This window comes from Danio aesculapii, chromosome 23 (assembly GCF_903798145.1).
Source record: "Danio aesculapii chromosome 23, fDanAes4.1, whole genome shotgun sequence".
Lineage (NCBI taxonomy): Eukaryota > Metazoa > Chordata > Actinopteri > Cypriniformes > Danionidae > Danio > Danio aesculapii.
In genome coordinates, this window is record NC_079457.1 from 39,625,371 (window position 1) to 39,648,309 (window position 22,939).

At 36.2% G+C, this 22,939-nt stretch overlaps 1 long non-coding RNA gene across 1 annotated transcript; it reads left to right on the forward strand.

Moving 5' to 3' along the window:
- Positions 1 to 977: 977 nt before the first annotated feature.
- Positions 978 to 21,519, forward strand: LOC130216938 (uncharacterized). The gene is made up of 3 exons (XR_008835845.1): positions 978 to 1,197; positions 21,228 to 21,313; positions 21,422 to 21,519. It is a non-coding gene; the product is annotated as an uncharacterized LOC130216938 (long non-coding RNA).
- The last annotated feature ends 1,420 nt before the right edge of the window (positions 21,520 to 22,939 follow it).

Genomic DNA, 22,939 nt, shown 5'->3' on the forward strand with positions numbered 1-22,939 from the left:
ACCTCAAATCACCTCTCCATTTACTCTGCTGAAATGATGGCTATTATAATAGCACTACAATGGGTAGAGGAAGTCAAGCCATACAAACCAGTGATCTGTTCAGACTCAATGTCATCTCTGTTGAGTATCCAAAGTGGGAAATCTGCTTGCAGGCAGGATCTTTTAAGTGAAGTACATCAGATAATATTCCAATTGAGTCAACAAAGGATTAATATACAGTTTGTATGGGTCCCAGCTCATTCTGGTATAGAAGGTAATGAGATGGTAGATAAACTGGCAAAAGAAGCTATTAAATCAAATCAAATAGAAATACAGGTTCCTCTCAGCAAATCAGAAATAAAAACAATAATTAAAGATGGAGTAAATAGATTATGGCAAGAGAAATGGGACAAAGATGAAAAAGGCAGACATTTATTCGAAATTCAACAGAAGGTAATAGTCAAAAAGAACAATTTACTAATACGGCAGGAGGAAACATGGTTTACAAGATTAAGAATAGGACATACAGGGTTAAACAGTGGATTATGTATTATAGGGAAACATCAAAATGGAATGTGTGCATATTGTAATGAACCAGAAACCGTAAAACACGTTATACTGTCTTGTAGGAAATATTCAGAAGAAAGAGAACAATTGCAGAAAGTATTTAAGAACATGACATTGAAGCACATATTGAGTCTGTCTGGAGCAAGTTCAACAGTTAATGCAGTTATACAGTTTCTGAAAACAACACAGCTAGCAAATAGGATCTAGAAATGTAATATTTGGAATTTTTTTTTTTTGGTTTTTTTTTTTTTTAAATATACAGTATATAGATAGATATATATATATATATATATATATATATATATATATATATATATATATATACACACATCCCTAATGATCACATCTCAGTCCAGAAGGTGGCGGTAATGCACTAAGTTTGCAAGCTGCCAATAAAATACCACAGAAGAAGAAGAAGAAGAAGAGTCTTTGCGAGTACGTGACGCTGCGCAAGCGCGGTAAAGGTAAACACCATCAGCGTGGCAAAAACAGAAAGGTGGAACAGAATTTCAATAAGGTTGCTTGTTTTAGGTATAAGCGCGTCGAAATTGACCACATTATATACACAATTTGCTGGAAAACGATATCAGGCACGACCATCAAGCTACTAACCTCGAACTTTCTCCACTTTACTTTCTCCACTTCAAGCAGGTAAGGTAGATAACTTGTTCTTTTGGTAACTTGATGGTAGGGACTTGAGACTTGAATATAACTTGTGTATAACTTGCTTCCACCTTTTATATAAATACAGTTATGCAAAATCCCATCGGAAAGTTATGAGTTTTGAGACATTTGAATGAATTATAATTTTTACTTAACCCAATATGCTAGCATTGGCATGCATTCATTACACATAAGTAAGCTACACTAGGCAGTTTCCAAAACATACCGTGTTAAAAGCACTAAAGTGTTTTTAATAGTTTTTAATAGTCTATATTAGTGTAATTATTCCATACTAACTTAAAAAACTGAAAACAAGAACCTGATTAATTAAAGACAGAAGCCCTAATCACAAATAAAAAACAGATGCAAACAATGAATGCTTAATTAATAAAATGATAAAAGCACACAAACAAAATATTAACCAATATACTATTATACATAATAGTAAATGGACACCATATCTATTGTCCCCATTTTAATGTTAATTTATAAAAAAAATAAAAATAAAAATAAATATATAATATAAAACGTACATTAAAACACAGACCCGTAGCCAGCCTATTGAAAGAGGTGTTTTTTTTCTAAACTTTTTGCAGTTATTCCCCTAATTTTCTATTCAATTGTGAATTTTAGTGACATTTTAAGTACTAATCTTTGATGGATCAGCTTGTCGGACGGCGATCATAATCATACTTGAATTGTGTACTAAGAATTATATGCTGCAATTTTGTCAAAGTGCTTTCCAAACTATTTTACTACGAAGTATTTATTTACAAATTTGGACTTGACCTGTAAGTAAAGCAGTTTTATAAATGAAGTTTAGATACAAAAACCTCTAAATGCCATCTGAAATTTAAAAATTAGCATTTTTATCAGTCTCATGTGTGTGTTTAGTAATATCACTTTTATGGCAAAGAATAAGTCCTTTTCCCAATCTTGAAAGTAAAATATCTCAACATAAACACGCTGAAAACTTAGAGGTTTTTACATCCGAACTCTTCAAATATTGTTATGAGATTAGCATGTAAAAAAACTGAATAAATAAATATGAAAAAATACCTATTTTAAATACAAATTCATTATCCATCTTTAAAAAAAAAAGGAATCTGGTAAAACTTATTTTAAGATTAAAATAAGCTTAAGCTTACAGGCAAATAACAAGCTTGCCTGCTCATTCAACTTTCCTCAGTCAGAATTTGGCCATGTGAAAAATTTAAAATTTAATTTGTCGTAAAGCTTTCTTTTATTGATAATTTTCACTACTTATGATGGCATACCAGTCAAAAAGGGATAAATGGGCCCATATAGGGACCTTTTCTGGACTTTGTCATTGGGGGGTGGGGGTGGGGGGAGGTTTCGAACGGGTCTGAAACATAAACAAAAATGAAAAATATATTAAAATGATAATAAAAACGAACTAGGGCGTCACAGTGGTGCAGTGAATAGCACAATTGCCTCACAGCAAGAAGGTCGCTGGTTTGAGCCTCGGCTGGGTCACTTGGCATTTCTGTGTGGATTTTGCATGTTCTTCCCGTGTTAGCAAGGGTTTCCTCCGGGTGCTCCGGTTTCCCCCCAGAAGTCCAAAGACATGCGGTATAGGTTAATTGGGTAAGCTAAATTAGCCATAGAGTATGTCTGTAAATGAGTGTGTATGGATGTTTCTTGGTTGAAAAGTGAATGAATGAATGAATAAAAACGAATTAAAATGTTCATATTAACACCAATACAATGTAGTATTGTATAGCTTTTTTATTTTAATCCATATTTGTGTAAAATGGACCAACCCAACGGATAGGTTAAAGATTGTTTTTTAATTCCACTCAGCTGTTGAGTTAGTCTATATTTTACACAAATTTGGGTTAAAACAACCCAGCATGAGTGTGTGCATCTCTTCGGTGCAAATGTTAAAAAAGCAATTAAGACTTGAGGCCAGCTGAAAACCTGAAAAGTCTTCGTTCTGATTCATTAAGGTAGTGCATGTCTTTAAAGCTGTCACACACTCCACACCTTCACTGAAATGAGCAGCAGTGTGTATATCTGTGAAGCTCATTAAGTCTCTGGCATTCAAGACTGTCTTGCCCCCTTTCTGATGCTTATTCAAGGACACTAATAACTAATAGCAACAGTAATGACTACAGTACATCACCCTACCATTTTTTACATGTAGGTGCCAGCTTTATTCAAACAGCAAACACAGCCAATTAAAATGTTGTCAAAGAATAACTTGTGTGGCAGAACTATAAAATATGCCTATACATGTAATCTAAAATGCTTTATAATATAGCCTCAGGAAAAGTATAAGGAAAGCTTTGCATCTTGATCCGGCCAGTGAGAGACAATGATGAGTTAAATGAGGTGATTCCGGTTTATGCATTAGACATAACTCTAATTACTCACATTATCACAGATGCATGCACTAATGATCATTGTGCCGAGCCAGTGCAACTCTGCAAAACAGTTCATTTAGAAGCTCTTACGATCGCTCTGATTGGCTGTTAACTCTGACTCACTGCCAAACCACTATAGAAGTCACATCCCGTGAAAGCTAATTAGATGAAAACATTACAGTGCTTGGTCAAATTGCAGTTGTTAATGTAAAATAAAGCACACTCGTTGTTTGTGTATGTAAGGCATAATGAATGATGCTTAAGATGTTAAACATACAGTAATAATGCGAATGTGGGAATGAACAACCAACTGGATATGGAGTGAGAAAAAAATACCTATAAAATCTGACACATAAAATAAAAGATTAAAATAGACATGTGCTAAACTAAAACATAAGAATATATAAAATAAAGCAAATAAAATAAGCAAATCAATTAAATATCAATAAATATTTAATTAACTGATAAAAATGAATACATTTAAATAATAACCCTTGCACACAAGTTCAAAAAGTGTCATAAAACATCATAACCCATCATCACTGACATGAGGATAATTACTAAAATAATCATTCATCTTAAGGATTTAAATGATTAAATGCTTGTCTTCGCTGTTCTTTTTAATGGCCTTTAAAAATCTATTATCTTTCTTAAAGTCTGAGCAGATTTTATTTGGAATATTACAATTAAAAATCAAGAAAAAACTTTCATTTTGATGCATTAATATTATTTATTGTTATTATTATTGGGGGAAAAAAACTTGTTCACATATTTCGATATATAAATACAAAACAAATGTTTTCCCAGTACTGAGTTGCAGCTGAAAGGGCATCCGCTGCGTGAAACATATACTGGATAGGTTGTCGGTTCATTCCACTGTAACGACCATTAATAAATAATGGGACTAAGCCGAAGGAAAGTGAATGAATGAATGAAAACAAATTATACCAAAGCCAAAAGTGATTATGTGCTCCATAGGCCAAACAAAAGAAATGTGCTTAAAATCACATTTATTAAATATAAATACACATTTAAATGTTTAAAAGGGTTAATAAATACTGTGAATAAAAGAATGCTGTTCTATATTAGAAATAATAATGTGCATCATTTCAATAAAAATAAATAAGAAATAAGAGGGATATTTCACAAAAACAAGATAAGGAATTAAGCTGAGATTTTCCAGTTTGGCTGAATTCAACTCTGATTCAGTTGCATGAAAGCAGGCTAAATTAAGTTACTATGTATGTTTATACTTTATATATTTTTACCATATGCATATTTATTCCTCATATTAACAACGATGTTAAGATTAATCCTAATTATTTATCTGTTGGAAATTAATTTATCTTACAGTCTTTTCTTTTTATTCCTGGCCATTTACATAAAATATTTACCAAGCATTTGAATGTCAAATATGAAGAAATATGTTCAAATAATAATTTATATGTTCATATACGGCCATATATCAGATTTTTGTAAAGTGGAGAAAGAGATATAATAGGTGAACAATAAATAAAAAACTAAACTAAACTAAAACTAAGTGTTTACAATTAATCTTCATAATACATTTCCTGAGTATCCTGAATGTCCGCTGGCCATATTTCAGGCAAAGTGAACGACTGTTAATTTGATATCCTTATATATTTCTGCTTAGTCTCTGCAGAAAAGTATTGGGAGTTACCAGATCAGTGAGAGTTACCAGTTTGGAGCATTTTTAAATTCGTTACCCGATAGACTAACATCAGATTTTTTCCATATTTGCATCGTTGACTTTCTGATTGATCCTGCGGTCTGCTAACGAATGCTGTGAATATGCATCCCAGCTAACTGCACCAGGTTTGACATAGCAACACATTCTCATCCAGGATCAGCAAACGTGCAAAAGAATAAGCTATGTGCTGATTAATCTAGGTCAAGCCACGCTTTTTCTGTTATCCTGGCTTTCTAAAATATACTTCTGTGCAATAACCCTCAGAAATAAGGCTATTAACAGAGATAACAATAAATAGCGCAATCACACAGCAATTGACAACTTTTTGATTTAGTGGCTAATTCATATGAATGAATTTGTATGATCTCATTCATACAATTTTGTGACGATTTTCTCATCCCCCAATGATGGTTGGGTTTAGGGGTGGGGTTTGGAACCTCCTTTTAAAAATCAAGCCTTTTCGTATGACTAAACTCCTATGAATTAGCCACTAAACTCACAAAACATAAAATAGTTACATTTCCTTGTGAGATCAGGCTGAAATAGACTACAAATAGTCTTAACAATCTAATTGGTTTAACCCCTTAATAGTCGCACCACTCTTTGAGATTTTATTTGAAAATTTTATATGATATAAATGTCTAGTTTTCCTAAATTAGTTTAGGTTTAGACAATTTTTTTGAAACTATGTACTAAAAAGCATTGCACCTTATTAAATCTGGTCCTAATTAGTGGCCTTTCATTTCTCTGATGAGAAAAACAAGCCATAAATGCAAACATTTTTAAATGGCACGGTAAAATCTGAAGCATGTGAAAGCGGGCCCCATCTTTAAGCAAGGCTTTTTCTTACTTTCTTCAATGAGTCGTTGTGCTTGAGTTTTGGCAGCGAGCCGTTGCCTCTCAAAGCGAGAGCCTACAGAGGGAGGGACAGTTATTGTGTGTTTGTCCCTCTCCTCAACACTATGACTGTCAGTAAAGTCGCACAGACACTGAATGCGGCTCTCTTCATACTTCACCAGTCTCTCATCTGAACACAAATGTGTTTATCAGTGTTCAGCAGGGGGTCCCACTGGAGCCATTCAGGTTAAATGTCCTGTTCAAGGGCACAACATTTATATGTAGGGGTGGGACATAAAAGCAAGACTGATCAGGTGGCATTTCATGAGGGGGAGAAAATTCTCTGTCCTTCACCCAACTGTTGAGAACAAGCCTTTTTTTCTTGTTTTTTCGCAAACAGTTCGATGACCTCAACAATTTAATTATAGTAAACTGAACTGGAAATGTTAATTAATGTTAATTTCTTAATTATTTCATATACAGTTGAAGTCAGAATTATTAACCCCCTTGAATTATTAGCCCCCTGTTTATTTTTTTTTCCCCAATTTCTGTTTAATGGAGAAGATTTTTTTCAACACATTTCCAAACATAATAATTTTAATAACTCTTTTTTTAAAAACTAATTTCTTTGATCTTTGCCATGATGACAGTAATATCTTTACTAGATATTTTTAAAGACACTTCTATACAACTTGAAGTGACATTTAAAGGCTTAACTAGGTTAATTTGGGTAAATAGGCAGGATAGGGTAAGTAGGCAAGTTATTTCATAACGATAGTTTGTTCTGTAGACTATCGGAAAAAAATAGCTTAAATGGGCTAATAATTTTGACCTTAAAATATTTTTAAAAAATTCAAAACTGCTTTTATTCTAGCCGAAATAAAACAAGTAAGACTTTCTCCAGAAGAAAAAAATATTATCAGACATACTGTGACAATTTCCTTGCTCTGTTAAATATCATTTGGGAAATATTTTAAAAAATGAAATAAAATTTGAAGGGGGGCTAATATTTCTGACTTCATCTGTATGTGTGTGTGTATGTATGTATATGTATATGTATATGTATATGTATATATATATATATATATATATATATATATATATATATATATATATATATATATATATATATATATATATATATATATATATTAAAATATGTAACATATTATACATTATTCATTTTATAAGTAAACTTTAACAATATGAAATAATACATGTGAAATTCTATAATAACATTTAAATCATATATATTATTTAAGCAAATCATCAATGAATAAATAAATAATAATACAAGAAATAAATAATAAAAAATATATATATTATGCTTATAAGTACATTTAACATACGTTTAATATATATTAGATATTTTCATTTTACAAACATCAAAATAAAATAAATAATATATAAAATATGAAATAATATGCAAATAATAGTAATTAATAATAAATAACAGATATTCAAATAATAGTACATCATACAAACATATAATAAATACCACATTTTACACTATCAAAAGTAGCATTTTATTATGAAGAGGGAAAAAATTCTGAAAAAGACACTGCAATCTTCCTATTTTTAATGACAACCCCATGTTAATTATGGCAAAACAATTGTGGAAACATAGATTAGTAATAAAAATAATATATATATATATATATATATATATATATATATATATATATATATATATATATATATATATATATATATATATATATATATATATATATATATATATATATATATATGACACAATGTTTAACAGTATGTTTAATCAATTATAGAAAATTATAAGCAATATAGTGAATCAAATTATTGCGAAATTAATAATAAAAAATACATCTTACCTAATTTAATGTTTTCTTCCATAGTCTCTCTCTTTCTAGTGCCCCCTTAGGTGGGCAGAAGAACACAGCGCAGCGAGGGTCTCCGTGCAGGTGATTTCCTTCTTTGAGCTGAATTCAGTCTTTCTTTTCCTTCACTCCTCAATTCAGCATCTCTAAAATGTCTATTTTCACAGAAATCCAGCATATCTTCACCCGAAAAACTAGTGTAGAAGCAGACAAAAAATCTTCAGAACTCTTCTTGTCTCAGTGCTTCTTTTCACAAACCCCCTGTCAAGAACCTGAACACAGAACACACACACAAAAAAATTGAGATTACATAAGAATCAGTAGTATTTCTTCTGAACTCCTTTCTCTCTGACAGGGAGAAGCAGAAGTGAGAGGGGAGGAGTGGAGGAATGGGAAGGCAGTCTCCATTCTCCTCTGCATCCCTTATTCTCACATCTCTCTCTGCAACACACACACATACACACTGCACAGCCCCCACCTCGTTCCCCCTTCTTCTGCTCTGTCAAATACACACACAAGCTTAGTTCATTACTATTCACCGGCTCTTCCCAAGACATGCAATGCTTCCTTACTAAGAGAGGAGGAGAGCGAAGGGAAAACAGCCTTGTAGCATCTAGTTTGAAATGGACTGTCTGTAAAGCTTCGTCCATTCTGAAAATACCAAAAAAAATCCTTCTACCTCCCCTCATCCAAAATCTGTGACGCAATGAGCAGCAATGTAATGTATTCCTTTGTCTGTCCTTTTTCTTGCTCATGAGACAGGTGCCGAATTTGTCTCATTTCAAAGTTCCACTATTTTATCCCATTCACCCAAATCCCTCTTGCACACCTCGATCTTTGTTATTTCTACCGCTTTCCCTCTTCAAACGTTTGCTGGGGAGTGATTTGTCTCGCTTGGCTTGAGAGCTGGCAGCGGGGCTGAGGTGAGGAGGGAGAACGAGTGCTCTGAGTTTGGCCATGTGAGTCCTCCAGCACACTCAACTTCACCAGCCGCTTCCCCTGAGAAGCCGCGTGCCTCTCGCTTTCATCAACTTCAACTTTCTTTTTTTTGATGCAAAGCTCAGAGTTTTGATGAAATTTGAAAGAGAGAGTGTAATGCATAGGAAAAAAAATCACTTGATGAACGGGGTTTTCACTTCCAGCTCATCACATTTTGATGTTTGGTTAAGACCTTTTGCTGTTTTTTTAATGCATTTTCCATTTTTCAAAGTGCGGGGTACACCAGTACCTTTTCAGTAATTTACCAGACAGTATGGAGATGTATTGGGATGCATTTGCAAAAGCCGAAATTATGTTGTATACATTTAGATTTTCATTCCATTTTCACTCCATATATAACAATGTTAAATACATTTAGATTTTTACCATTAAAGGCACAGTATGTAACTTTTGCCACTAGAGGGTGCATATTCACAACAAACAAAGGTGTAGTTTGATGATTCCGTGACTGAGTGTGGAATCATGGGAGTTGTCATCTTCATTACATTCTAAGAGACTCCTGTAGGAATCATGGTTAGAGATGAGCTGAAGTTTTCAAATCCTTTTCATCATGGTAATAAGAAGCAGAGTAAGACTGAAAGTTGTTGAATTAAATTGAAACCCCTAAAGCAGGAGTGTCAAATGTATGGCCTGTGGGCCGGATTAGGCCCGCAAACGAATTTATAGAGATGATTCTGTAAAGTATAAAAATGAGCTGCAATTATTCAATAAAAGAAACTGCTGTTCCAATTGTGTCCTCTGGATTGCGCAACAGCAAACTGTTAATTTCATCTGATCCAGAAGCCTGAATCAGCGTCAGTTTGACAGCCTTCTCAGAATCAGAATCAGAAATCAGAATCAGAAAGAGCTTTATTGCCAGGTATGTTCACACATACGAGGAATTTGTTTTCGTGACAGAGCTTCTACAGTGCAACAGGATTACAGAGACAGGACAAAAAACAGATAATAAATATATTTAAAAAAAAATAGAAGTAGTGAGTGCAAATATACAGATTGACAAGTTTATGTACATGTTTATTACTATATACAACGTTATATGTGCAGCTGTTATGTGCAAATTGGCATGTAGAGTGTGTTGTTAAATAAGTGTATATGTGTATAAAAGTGTATAGCAAGTAGTGATGTTGGTTTCGCAATTATTATCATCAAGTGTTCATGAGATGGATTGCCTGAGGGAAGAAACTGTTTCTGTGTCGGGCTGTTCTGGGCCGCAGTGCTCTGTAGCGTCGACCAGAAGGTAAAAGTTCAAAGAGGCAGTGTGCTGGGTGTGAGGGGTCCAGAGTGATTTTGGCAGCCCTTCTGCCTGCTCTGGATAAGTACAGTTTTTGGGGAGTAGGAAGGGTTGTACCAGTGATTCGCTCAGCAGTTCGAACTATTCGACGTAGTCTTTGGAGGTCGTATTTAGTAGCTGAGCTAAACCACACAGTTATTGATGTGCAGATGACTGATTCAATGATGGAGCTGTAGAACTGTTTCAGCAGCTCCTTTGGGAGGTTAAACTTCCTCAGCTGACAAAGAAAGTACAGCCTCTGTTGAGCTTTTTTGACAATGGAGTCAATGTGAGTGTCCCACTTCAGGTCCCGAGAGATGGTGGTGCCCAGGAACCTGAATGACTCCACTGCTGCCACAATGCTGTCCATGATGCTCAGTGGGGGGAGAGCAGGGGGGTTGTGAAGTCCACTATCATCTCCACTGTTTTGAGCGTGTTGAGCTCCAGGTTGTTGTGACTGCACCAGACAGCCAACTCCTTAACCTCCTGTCTGTAAGCAGACTCGTCACCGTCCTGAATGAGCCCGATAAGTGTGGTGTCGTCTGCAAACTTCAAGAGCTTCACAGAGGAGTCTTTTGAAGTGCAGTCATTCGTGTACAGGGAGAAGAGCAGTGGGGAGAGGACACACCCCTGGGGGGCGCCAGTGCTGATTGTGCGGATACTAGATGAGAATTTTCCCAGCTTAACCAGCTGCTGCCTGTCCTTTAGGAAGCTGTTGATCCACTGACAGACAGAGGTGGGCACAGAGAGCTGAGTTTATTTGGGCAGGAGAAGTTTTGGGATGATAGTGTTAAACGCCGAGCTGAAGTCAACAAACAAGATCCTCACATAGGTCCCTGGTCTGTCTAGGTGTTTCAGAACATGATGCAGTCCCATATTTACTGCATCATCCACAGACCTGTTTGCTCTGTAGGCAAACTGAAGAGAGTCCAGTGAGGGTTCAGTGATGTCCTTCAGGTGGGCCAGCACCAGTTTTTCAAAAGACTTCATGACCACAGATGTTAGTGTCACTGGTCTGTAGTCATTTAGTCCTGTAAGTTTGGGTTTCTTTGGGATGGGGATGATGGTGGAGTGTTTGAGGCAGGAGGGCACTTCACACAGCTCTGTGTGATCTGTGTGAACAGTGATCTATTGAAGATCAGGGTAAAGATGGGGGCCAGTTGGTCAGCACAGGATTTTAAACAGGCTGGTGTTATAAAATCTGGGCCTGGTGCTTTTTTCCTCTTCTGTTTCCGAAAGACCTGGCGAACCTCATCTTCACTAAACTGAAGTGCAGGTATGGGGGGGTGGGGGGGAGACCTCATCTATACCCTGTCAAACCACACTGAGGTGATCTCACGAGTACAGTCATATAAGAATGTACCATTTGAAACAGGAGGCGTGGCACCCAACCCATACCTGTCAACATTTGTCTCTGAAAATCCGGAAGACTGGGTGGAAGGTTGGAGGGGGGGGTTAGGGATATGTATACCAAAATACCGAAAAGTTAGAGCGTGTGCGGAGCGACCTGGAAGGGGTGCCCCTGGTCTGTCCTACGCACCGGGTAACATCCGGAATATTCGGCCATCCGGGGGTGTTATAGATTGTACCAAAATCCTAAGGACCAGGGGAAGGGGTGAAATTCCGGCAGTTTTCCGGGAGAAATTACAAAACGGGAGATGGGTCTGAAATACGGGAGACTCCCGGGAAAAATGGGAGTGATGGCAGGTATGACCCAACCACACCCCTAAACCCAACCATCATTGGTGGATAAGCAAATCTTACTAAACTGTAAAAATAAGATCATAAGAATTCATACAAAATAGCCAATATGTTTGCAACCACATATCTTTGTGAGCAAGTTTTCTCTGTAATGAGCATAAATTAAAAAAAAGCCCACGCACAAGCACTTGAATCACATCGTGAAGTTGACTGCCACTCAGGATGTGACGCCTGATATTGATGCGCTGGTGAAAGCTAAAAGACGGCAAGTATCAGGAGTCAAATAAACTATGCAACCTCATTTAAAGTACTGCATGAGACACCCTGATATAGTTCAGCAGACATCCCAAGTCTTCTGGAAGTTCCTGGAAGTCTCCCGCATATGCATAGAGACTCCCGGATGCCCGCAAACGAATTATAATCTCCCGAAAATCGCGCTTCTCACACCCCTCCCACCCCCTGCAAAATGTTGCGCACCCCTCTCTCTCCCCACCTGTCTTCACATACGTCGCCGCACACTCCCCTGCCCCCCCCTCCCTCTTCAAGTACATCGCTCAACAACCCCCCCCCCACGTGCTCTACAAATACGTCACCCCATCCCCCCCACCTGGTGTTTTTTAAGTGACATATTCTATGATTTTACCAGTCCGGCCCACTTGTGAACAGATTTTACTCCATGAGGCCCCTGAGCTAAAATGAGTTTGACACCCCTGCCCTAAAGCAATTGTGGATTAGGGGCCCCTAAAGCAATTGTGGATAAAAAGTGCTTTCGTACTTTTCACCGTACGAAAGCAGCAGAGCTTTTATTAAGCTGCAGTTGACTGCTTCCATTTGTTCTGCTCGTGATCGCGTAGAGAAGAAACAGAGATGTTTTATCATACTCAATACATTTTAGAGTTTTGTTATAATGCTGCTCTCTGCAGTCTAATGAAACACAACATATTGAACTGGCTTTTAGAGATGTGAACCTACACTGGTCTCAAGATTCTGTTCGGGTTATCATGCCATCGATTTGGTTCAATTCGATATCTCGGTGCATTGACCATGCTTTCCATACACAATTTGATATTTTACTTCACAGCACAAGAAAAATGTATCAATATATTTATATTTATATCTTATTTGTAATACAATTTTGTCCTTTAATACAAACAGAACTGTATTTTTAAACACTCAAGTACATGCACATAAACATCATGAGCATTTATAGCAAATAAACCAATTTAAATATTCCGTTTTCTGAGCCTTGTCGAGCGAGTTCTTACACCCCTATGATAGGTCACGCGCTCAACAGAAAAGGCTGCAATTGGCTCTAACGCTCTGACGCTGTTCACCTATGAGTGACACTGATAAATGGCAATGGTGATCACAGCTAGTCCATGATAGACGCGGAGGAGAAAACTTGCTCTGCAGACATGGTTATGTCTGGACCAGAACTAACGCTGTAACAGCCGAGAGGAGAGGAAACTTCAGTGTCAGAGAACGACTTTCTAACAAATACACACGCAGTGAATTGTGCAGAGTTTCTGCGCTTCTAAGTAGTTGAAGTGATTTAATTACTTGCGCTCATGTCCCTCGTCATAGTAAGCTATCGCGACATAGCGCATATGAGATAAATGACGTCATTATGTAATAACGGGTTATGATTATTACTGAACCGATAATGACGCCCCTACAGGCTTTTGTGTTTCCCCGTTTTCTATAAAACCAAATCAGAAATCGAGGCTGTATTAGTATTGCAACACAGGACATGTCAATACTGCTCATTTTAAAACATTTGGCATAATGTAAGTACATAAGTAAGCAAAATATATAACGCAAAATATATTTTTTTGGACATTTTAATGGAAATCTTACATATTGTGACTTTGACATTTTGTTTTAATTAGAGGTGCAGTAGGTGTTCTGCCTAAATGCTAACCGGTTTGCATAATGTGTTTGAAACTGACGTTCAAAGCCACATGTCCTAAAATCACACGAACGCGCACATTAAAGATGACAGAGACCCACTATATCATGTCATTCGCCAGTTAGAAAACAGTTATTGTATTTTTTATTAATGCTACAATTTAACAAAAAACTGTATCATATCTAGCATGTTTTCAGTTGTGGGGCGGGTGCGGCGGATCATGTGTGAACAGAGGTGCACAGTTGTACAAATCTATATTTGTTGACAGACAGTTTGGGCTACTTATCAGAATTATGGGAAATGTAGGCCCGACAATATTTAATTGGACATTTTTTAGTCTAATGGCTTGCCCAGAATATAAAAATGCATATAAATACATTTAGATCATTTACTTTAACCATTACTATTGGAATGTAAAGAGACTTTCAACCAGCACTACAAAAATGTTTCTGAAGACAATCACCTACTGCACCTTTAAATAAAGATTATCTACAATCGTTAACAGTAATAGAGTGCCACAGGGATCTGTTTTAGGACCTTTGCTATTTTCAGTATACACCCAAAAAATGACTTTTCATACGAAAATGGTCATTTTCATATGCTTCTTGTTCGAATTACTTATTTAAAATGAGTAGAAACAACAAATTTCTTACATGCTTTGGGGGGACAACTTAAATGTGCAGTATGCTAGTTTGACATCCAGTGGTTGAACTAGGTATTGCACTCTGGATCAAAACACAGTTTCAACTGACTCCTCCACGCAAGGGCAGGTTGCCAGATTGACGAGTGTGCCTGACTTATTGAGTCTAAAGGCTGATTTAAGGCTGATTGGAATCGTTTTGTAACTAAAAGCCATGGCACATGATAGAAGAATTTTCTTCCATTCTAAAATTGGTTTTCGTTCTAACCTACACCTGAAATTTCTATTTTAGAAACAGCTTCTATTTCTCAAAGGTGAACAACGATCACCTCAAGTAAACCTCCTGTGCTTTATTCAGTTTAAAATGGTAATTATTTGAGTTTGAATGCCATTTACATGACATTTATTGCCATACTACTGCAAGCAGCAACAGATAGTTCACCTCAGATCTTGAAAATAAAATAAACAATTTGAGATTGAACTTCTGAACTGTAACTCAGTGAAAGCCAACACATATCAGTGATTCAGCATGTACATTTAATAATGTTAAAGAGGTTTAATTTGTATTTGTTAGATTGTAAATCTTACCATTTTGTTTATAGTGCAGTGAGTGCACTATTCTGTGTCTCTGAATGGCTGTATTTAAATTTCTATCACGTTTTGTCTGGTGCAAACAGCGAAATTGTTTATCACTGCCAATCTCATCATGCAGCGTGTTGTTATGAAACAGGGTTACCTGGTTACAGGTAACCTGCTCACCTAATATTTATGTTCGTAATATTTATATTATGTGCTAATTAATAACCACCTCATGGTGAACTCTGAATCTGCGTCTCATTTCAGAGGCTGTTACTGTCCGGAGGTCACATTTTCAGTCGCCGACATATGCTTTGAGAGCCTTCCTGACTGCATGAGTGAAATATGCTGTCTTTCTTGAAAGGAACCCAGGGTGCTAAAATATAATTGGTTAAACTGGCATTGGGCGGTTTAAAGAGACCAAAACAGCCAATCTGGCATGTAATGCACATTTTCAAAGCAGAATATCTGACTTCAGCATTGTTTTTCAGACAAACAAGAATGTTCACTTAGCATGTTTCTTAAATATCTGCAAACATGGTATTTTTGTGCTTTAGAAGAGTCAAAAGCGTACATGTAGCACTTTTTAGTTTTATGTTAAATCCACTTAAATTTGTAAAAACAATTAAGGTAACTTAATAGATTTGTGTTGGGACAACATGAAGGAATTGTGTGGAACGCAGCATTTTACAGTGTACTAAATTATTATTAGAACATGCTGCATTATATATTTCACCAAGGCCAGATGATATTTCTAAAATATGAATGTGAACATCAGCATGACGAAATTTGAATGTGTTTGTATTTTGAATGTCAGAGCTGGAGATGGTGATGGATTTTGGGCCTGTACCGCACACAAATGAAGCATTTGTTTTTATATTGATGGTTTAGGTGTTCAACATGTCTAATGTAAATAAAGGTACTGTGGTTGTTTAAATTTAAAATCATACTGCAACAAATGTCATAGTGACAATTTAATGATTTATTGGCACATGTCTGTGTATTTACATAAAATATTTCTCTTAAAATTCAAGTACCCTGCACACTGATAAAACTACAAAAGGAATGTGTTAGATGTGTTAGGAATGTGTTCTTGTGTGCTTTTTTCCTATGAAATTTTAATAATCTAAAGAACCTTTTCAGAGACTTTTTGTGTAATAAAAGCTTCCATTGATGTTAAAGCTTCTTCATTGGAACCATTGATGCCAATAAAGGTGTGTGCCGTCGTGCAGATCCAGTGAAAATGTACCTTTTTGTTTGCAAATTCTCTGAGGAATTTCTTTGTTCTTGTGTGCCAAATTCCTGGTGAGGACTGCACAATTTGTGAGTTACCTTTCCTGCATTTTTTCCTCTTCTCCCACCGCCCTGCCTCATGTTGTTGACTGAGGAGTGAATTGAGAGAGGAAATCCTTTTATACACGATCTGGTCTGTTAGGCTTGGCTAGTGGTGCCTTTCTGCTGTATTTTGTACTTGGTTACATGTCATTTTTGGTTTATGTTAAGCTTCTTACAGTAAACTAGTTTCAAGATCTATGGACGGACGTGCTTGCTTGAAGCTGAATAACTTTCAAACTTCGGTCTGTTGGTATGAATGAGTAACCTAATTCCGTGAATATTACAGGTTAAAAACTATGACTATGTCACATATGAAATGCAAATTGACCATATTTTTTAACAGCATCTAAGTGATCTTCCATAAATGGTTCATCCATGCTTGATTCTTTATTTTTAATTTAATTGGTATGTATCATCAAATAATACAACAAATGTCTCTTTGATTATTTATTATATTTATTTATTTATTATTATATTTATATATATATATATATATATATATATATATATATATATATATATATATATATATATATGTATGTATATGTATGTATATGTATATGTATATGTATATATATATATATATATATATATATATATATATATATATATATATATATATATATATATATATATATATATATATATATATTAATTATTGTTTATTTATTTATTATTATGTATTTATTTATTATATTTATTTATATAATATTTAGATCTGCCTCCATTAACAACTGATGAGCCCTACATCTTTCTTATTCAATAGTCTGCTTTTCTTGGACGTACATCAAAACACAGAAAAAGATCTGTCACTGCATTGCAACTTAAATAAATAACAATACTATCACATTCGTATCAGGATTCTACAATTTCAATATAATATATCATACAGTAAGTATGAAACTAAAAATATGCCATAGTGGCTCTTGAAGTGGCTATGACTTTTATTTACTGTATCTTTACTGTACAATAATTTTTTGAAGGAAAAGATGGGAATTTAAGTCATTATTCACTCTGCTGGCTTTGCTTGATGAGTAAATTTCAGTCACCTTGAGAAGTTTATTAGAGCAGAATCAGTGTTTGAACGAGTCATTCATTATAATCAGATTTTTACTTGAAAGTGAGTAGAAAGTCATTTGGGTTTGAGATAAATGAAGGCAAGTAAGTGATGACACTCATTGGAATGACATTCACATTCATCTTTGGTCGTAATTTAATGAAAAGCAAATGGCATTTGTGTATCATCATGAGTGCTATTAACACCGCTTAAACACCCCCTAATGTCTAATTTACAGCTCTAATCCCAAATAGAAATCTGATAAATGGCAATATATATACCAAATATGTGTAAGTTACTTATGACATACATATTTCACATAAAACAATGCAACATATATTTCAAAACATTGCAAAATGGCAAATATGTATGTTTATGTCTAAATATATTAGCTATAATTTTTATATATGTTTGTATGGCCATAATGTGATAAGATTTCTACATGGGATGTTTAATAAATAGATGAAAATCATCAGTTGTATAAAAGGCTATGAATGTAAACTGACAGCTTTGTATCCTAAACAAAATATCATTTGTATTCATTTTTACTTTTATTTGAATTACACTCACCGGCCACTTTATTAGGTACACTTTACTACTACTGGGTTGAACCCCCTTTTGCCTTCCGAACTGCCTTAATCCTTCATGGCATAGATTCAACAAGGTACTGGAAATATTCCTCAGAGATTTTGGTCTATATTAACATGATAGTGTCATGCAGTTGCTGCAGATTTTTTGGAATTTGTCTACCACATCTCAAAGGTGCTCTTTTAGATTGAGATCTGGTGACTGTGAAGGCCATTTGAGTACAGTGAACTCATTGTTATGTTCAAGAAACCAGTCTGAGATGATTCAGGCTTAATGACATGGCGCGTTATCCTGCTGGAAGTAGCCATCAGAAAGTGTGTGCACTGTGGTCATAAAGGGATGGACATGGTCAGCAACAATACTCATGTAGGGTGTGGTGTTGACACGATGCTCAATTGGCATCAATGGGCCCAAAGTGTGCCAAGAAAATATCCCCCACACCATTACACCACCACCAGCCTGGACCACTGATACGAGGCAGGATGGATTCATGCTTTCATGTTGTTGATGCCAAATTCTGAACCTACCATCTGAATGTCGCAGCAGGAATCAAGACTCATCAGACCAGGCAACGTTTTTCCAATCTTCTATTGTCTAATTTTGGTGAGCGTGTGTGAATTGTAGCCTCAGTTTCCTGTTCTTAGCTCACAGGAGTGGCCCCCGATGTGGTCTTCTGCTGCTGTAGCCCATCCACTTCAAGGTTCGACGTGTTGTGAATTCGGAGATGCTCTTCTGCATACCTCAGTTGTAATGAGTGGTTATTTGAGTTACTGTTGCCTTTCTATCAACCAGTATGGCCATTCTCCTCTGACCACTGGCATCATCAAGTCATTTGCGTTCACAGAACTGCCGATCACTGGATATTTTCTCTTTTTCTGACCATTCTCTGTAAACCCTAGAGATGGTTGTACATGAAAATCCCAGTAGATTAGCAGTTTCTGAACTACTCAGACCAGTCCGTCTGGCACCAACAACCATGCCACGTTCAAAGTCACTTAAATCGCATTTCTTCCAAATTCTGATGCCCTGTTTGAATTGCAGCAGATTGTCTTGACCATGTCCACATGCCTAAATGCATTGAGTTGCTGCCATGTGATTGGCTGATTAGACATTTGCATTAACGAGCAGTTGGACAGGTGTACCTAATAAAGTGGCTAGTGAGTGTATTTTAGTATATCACTGTAAAGTAAATGAAAATGAGAATTTTTTTTTTTTTTTGGCTACATGAAATAAAATGACTTTATTATATATTGTAAATGAAGAGTTCCTACAGTATGTAAAAGTGCCAACTGAATTTTTCTTCTATAAAATTAGCATATTTTTCTCAGCCTCCTATGTTTATATTCAGTTATTTCACTTTAAAGGCAATGAAAAGAACTTATATTTGCCTTAATAATTTGCTAAAACTGCTTATTTTAGAAGAAAAATTCAGATAACCCTTATTTTTAAATATAAATTTGTTCATTCATTTTCTTTTTTCGGCTTAGTCCCTTTATTAATCCAGGGTCGGCACAGCGGAATGAACTGCCAACTTATCCAGCATATGTTTTTTTTACGCAGCGCATGCCCTTCCAGCCGCAACCCATCTCTGGGAAACACCCATACACACTCATTCACTATGGACAATTTAGCTTACCCAATTTACCTGTACCACATGTCTTTGGACTGTGGGGGAAACCAGAGCACCCGAAGGAAACCCACCCGAACGCAAGAAGAACATGCAAACTCCACACAGAAACGCCAACTGACCCAGCTGAGGCTCGAACCAGCGACCTTCTTGCTGTGAGGCGACAGCACTACCTACTGCGCCACTGCGTCGCCCAATATAAAATGTATATACATTTATATATTTTACTTTACAGCATGGTTTTAGTTTTATGATTTCAGTTTTAGTTAACAACAGTATAATAACCCTAGGTGTAGGACATCCTACCGTAGAGTGTGAAAGCTTACACATTTATTTAAATATAAATATTATAGTAAAATACAGTCTGAGGGAGCCTATATGTGAAAAAAGTATTGCAAAATGTCAGTTTCAAAGCACAGCTGTGTCTATTGTCTAACAAATGGCAAAATAACACTTTCAAGCTGGTCAACTGGCCGGACGGGTACACCAGTACTCCATTTGCATGCTTTGTGTTCATGCTAAAATGTATCATGAATGAGTACTTATTTGCTGATGAGATCGGGGCTGGAAAGGCAATTTACCGTGCTGACAACAACACTTCATCTGCATGCTTTGTTTAGGTTTGTCCCCACCTACATGTATCAATGTCTGTAAAAATGTATTTAAAACCGAGTGCTTGGCTGCACTAGTTCAGAGTTCTTTCGATGACGCCACAGCGATGCCGAGTTTCTTATTAAAGAATTCTGCTTTGAAGATACCTGGAGGTTCTCCCTGGTTTTTGGCTCATCTTAGAAATTCACAACAATTGCATTTGATTGGACAAACATGTAAACACACATGAGTTTAGGATATTATTGGTTTTATTCTTCAGTCTATAAAAGAGCATAAACCCCATATATTTTACACCTGTTGAAAGTGCAATTTTGTCGAGACAGGCTATTAATGACCCCAAAAGTCCAGAGGGATGAGTGTGAAGCTTTGAGCACTTATCTATTGGGAGTTCATGTCTCTTCTCTCTCCCTCTTGCTCAGCTGTCAGTCTGGTCAGGTCCAGTCTGTTTGTAGCTCTATTTTAAGCGAGGACACAGCCAGGGGGAGGGCAGGATGAAGGCTCCAGGGGCGAGAGGGTGTCGTAATGAAAGACTTATCAGCAGGCCAGAACACCCGTCCAGACAGCCTATGAGATCAAGCAAGCAGCATGCAGATATTCATATCCGTCCATTGACACTCACCTCACATATCAAAACCGTCAATAATTAACCAAGCCTGAAGCTATAATTATTCATTATCCATCAGAGGTGCTGGTAATCTGGCCATAGCTTTATATGATAGACTCTCCGCTCAAGGTTATTTGGAAACGATGATCATTAAAGTGACCCTGCTTGCATATAAAAGGGTTTGTGGAAGTACACTGCTGAGGCTTTAGATCCGTTACAAATGGCTCGCTAGATTGCTTATGAGCTTTTGTGGGGCATTTGGCAGGAGATGTTCAGTGAGACGGTGCTTTTTTCATTTGGTCCTAAAAGGCAAGGCTGTTGTGGATGCCAAAAACAAGAGCTGTCTCATCAGAATTATGGCCATCTTATCTTCTCTCCGGCAGACGTGGCTGCACGTGAGCACAATCTAAACCTCTCTGAAACCTTCAGAGCATCTTCCTTTTAATCTGCATATTCAGATGCTATTCTGTCTTGTGATCATGCGGGTCTGCTCTTGTGTGCAGGGAAGCCAGCTTTTGTCTCAGATCTCCACAGACGTTGTCTATCAGCTGAAATATGGTTTGCCTTTATTTTATTTCCCTTGCATGCCTTTTGGGTTTCTTTACGGATCAAATGCAAACATTAAACTGACATTCTGTCAATCTGCTTTTACATACACTGTAAAAATGCTGGGTTCCACACAAACAATTTGTGTTGGGACATCATGAATGAATAAAGTTAACTTATTAAGTTTTACAGATTCAAGTGGATTGAAGATAAAACAATTAAGTTGTCGCAAAAAAAAACCTCAAGATTTGTGTTGTTTCAGCTTATTGTTCAAGTATTTTTAACAATTAGCAAACATCATACTTTAAGTGTACTATAAACAATATGATTTAGCCAACTTCTACTAGTTAACCACAACTGTCAGCTAAATCTATGTGGATAAAAGTTTGAAATGCAATGTAATGCAAGATAAAGTACAGCATATGATACAGCGTGATGCAATTCGAAAAGTTTGTATATAGAAGCATGGTAAAGTACAAATAATTGTAATATTGTATGCTACAGTTATAGTTTTTTATAGTAAATGATTAAAATGGGGTTAATAGTTTGTATCCTAAAGCAGGGCGTTGGGGCCCCACACGGGGGGGGGGGGGGGGGGGGGGGGGGGGGGGGGTCACGAGACAATGAGGAGGGGTTGCTTGGCGATTTGCAAAAATCGAATTCATTTTTATGAAACTATTAGAATTAGCATATTTTGTCCATAACCTATTGAAGAACAAAATAGTAGTTAATAGTTACATTGTTTACATGTTAATAAGAAACATTAAAAAAAACAACATGCAAATAAAAAGCCATCAGCCTTTCGATTAAATAAAATAAATAAATTTGCAACCCTTTGGGTGATTATGTTATATTAAAGACAGCAATAACATAAGATTCAGTAGATTGATTTTAAGGCACCAGGTTACACTCTCTAACACCTATATGGCACTCACGTACATTAAAAATAAATACAGGCCACAACTGAACATGGAGGATGGTCTCCGAGTGGCATTCTCCAAAATTAAGAACGATGAATAGACTTGGAATTATTGGTATGTGTGCGCCGCTGTGTGCAAGGATTATATATCTATAACCACCTCAGAGAATATTGGGGGTGGCGAGTCACTTGCATTGTTATTCTAGGGGTCGCGGGCTGAAAAGTTTGGGAACCCCTGTCCTAAAGCATAATAACCGGCAAATTGTTTGCATACTACAGTATGACAAAGTGCTATCAATTTGTATTCTACAGCATGAAACACTGCTAACAGTTTAGAATAATGATGATACTACTAATGAATAATGAAGTAATATAATTTGTATACTTAAGTAAGAAGTATCAAGTGGTTTTGAATTTAAAATATTGCTTCTTACCTATAAAGCTTTAAATAATCTATCTCCTGTTGTGGTAACCAATCTTCTGTCTCGCTACAATCCAATTCGCTCTTAATGATCTCAAAACTCAGGGCTTCTGGTAGTACCCAGAATAGCAAAGT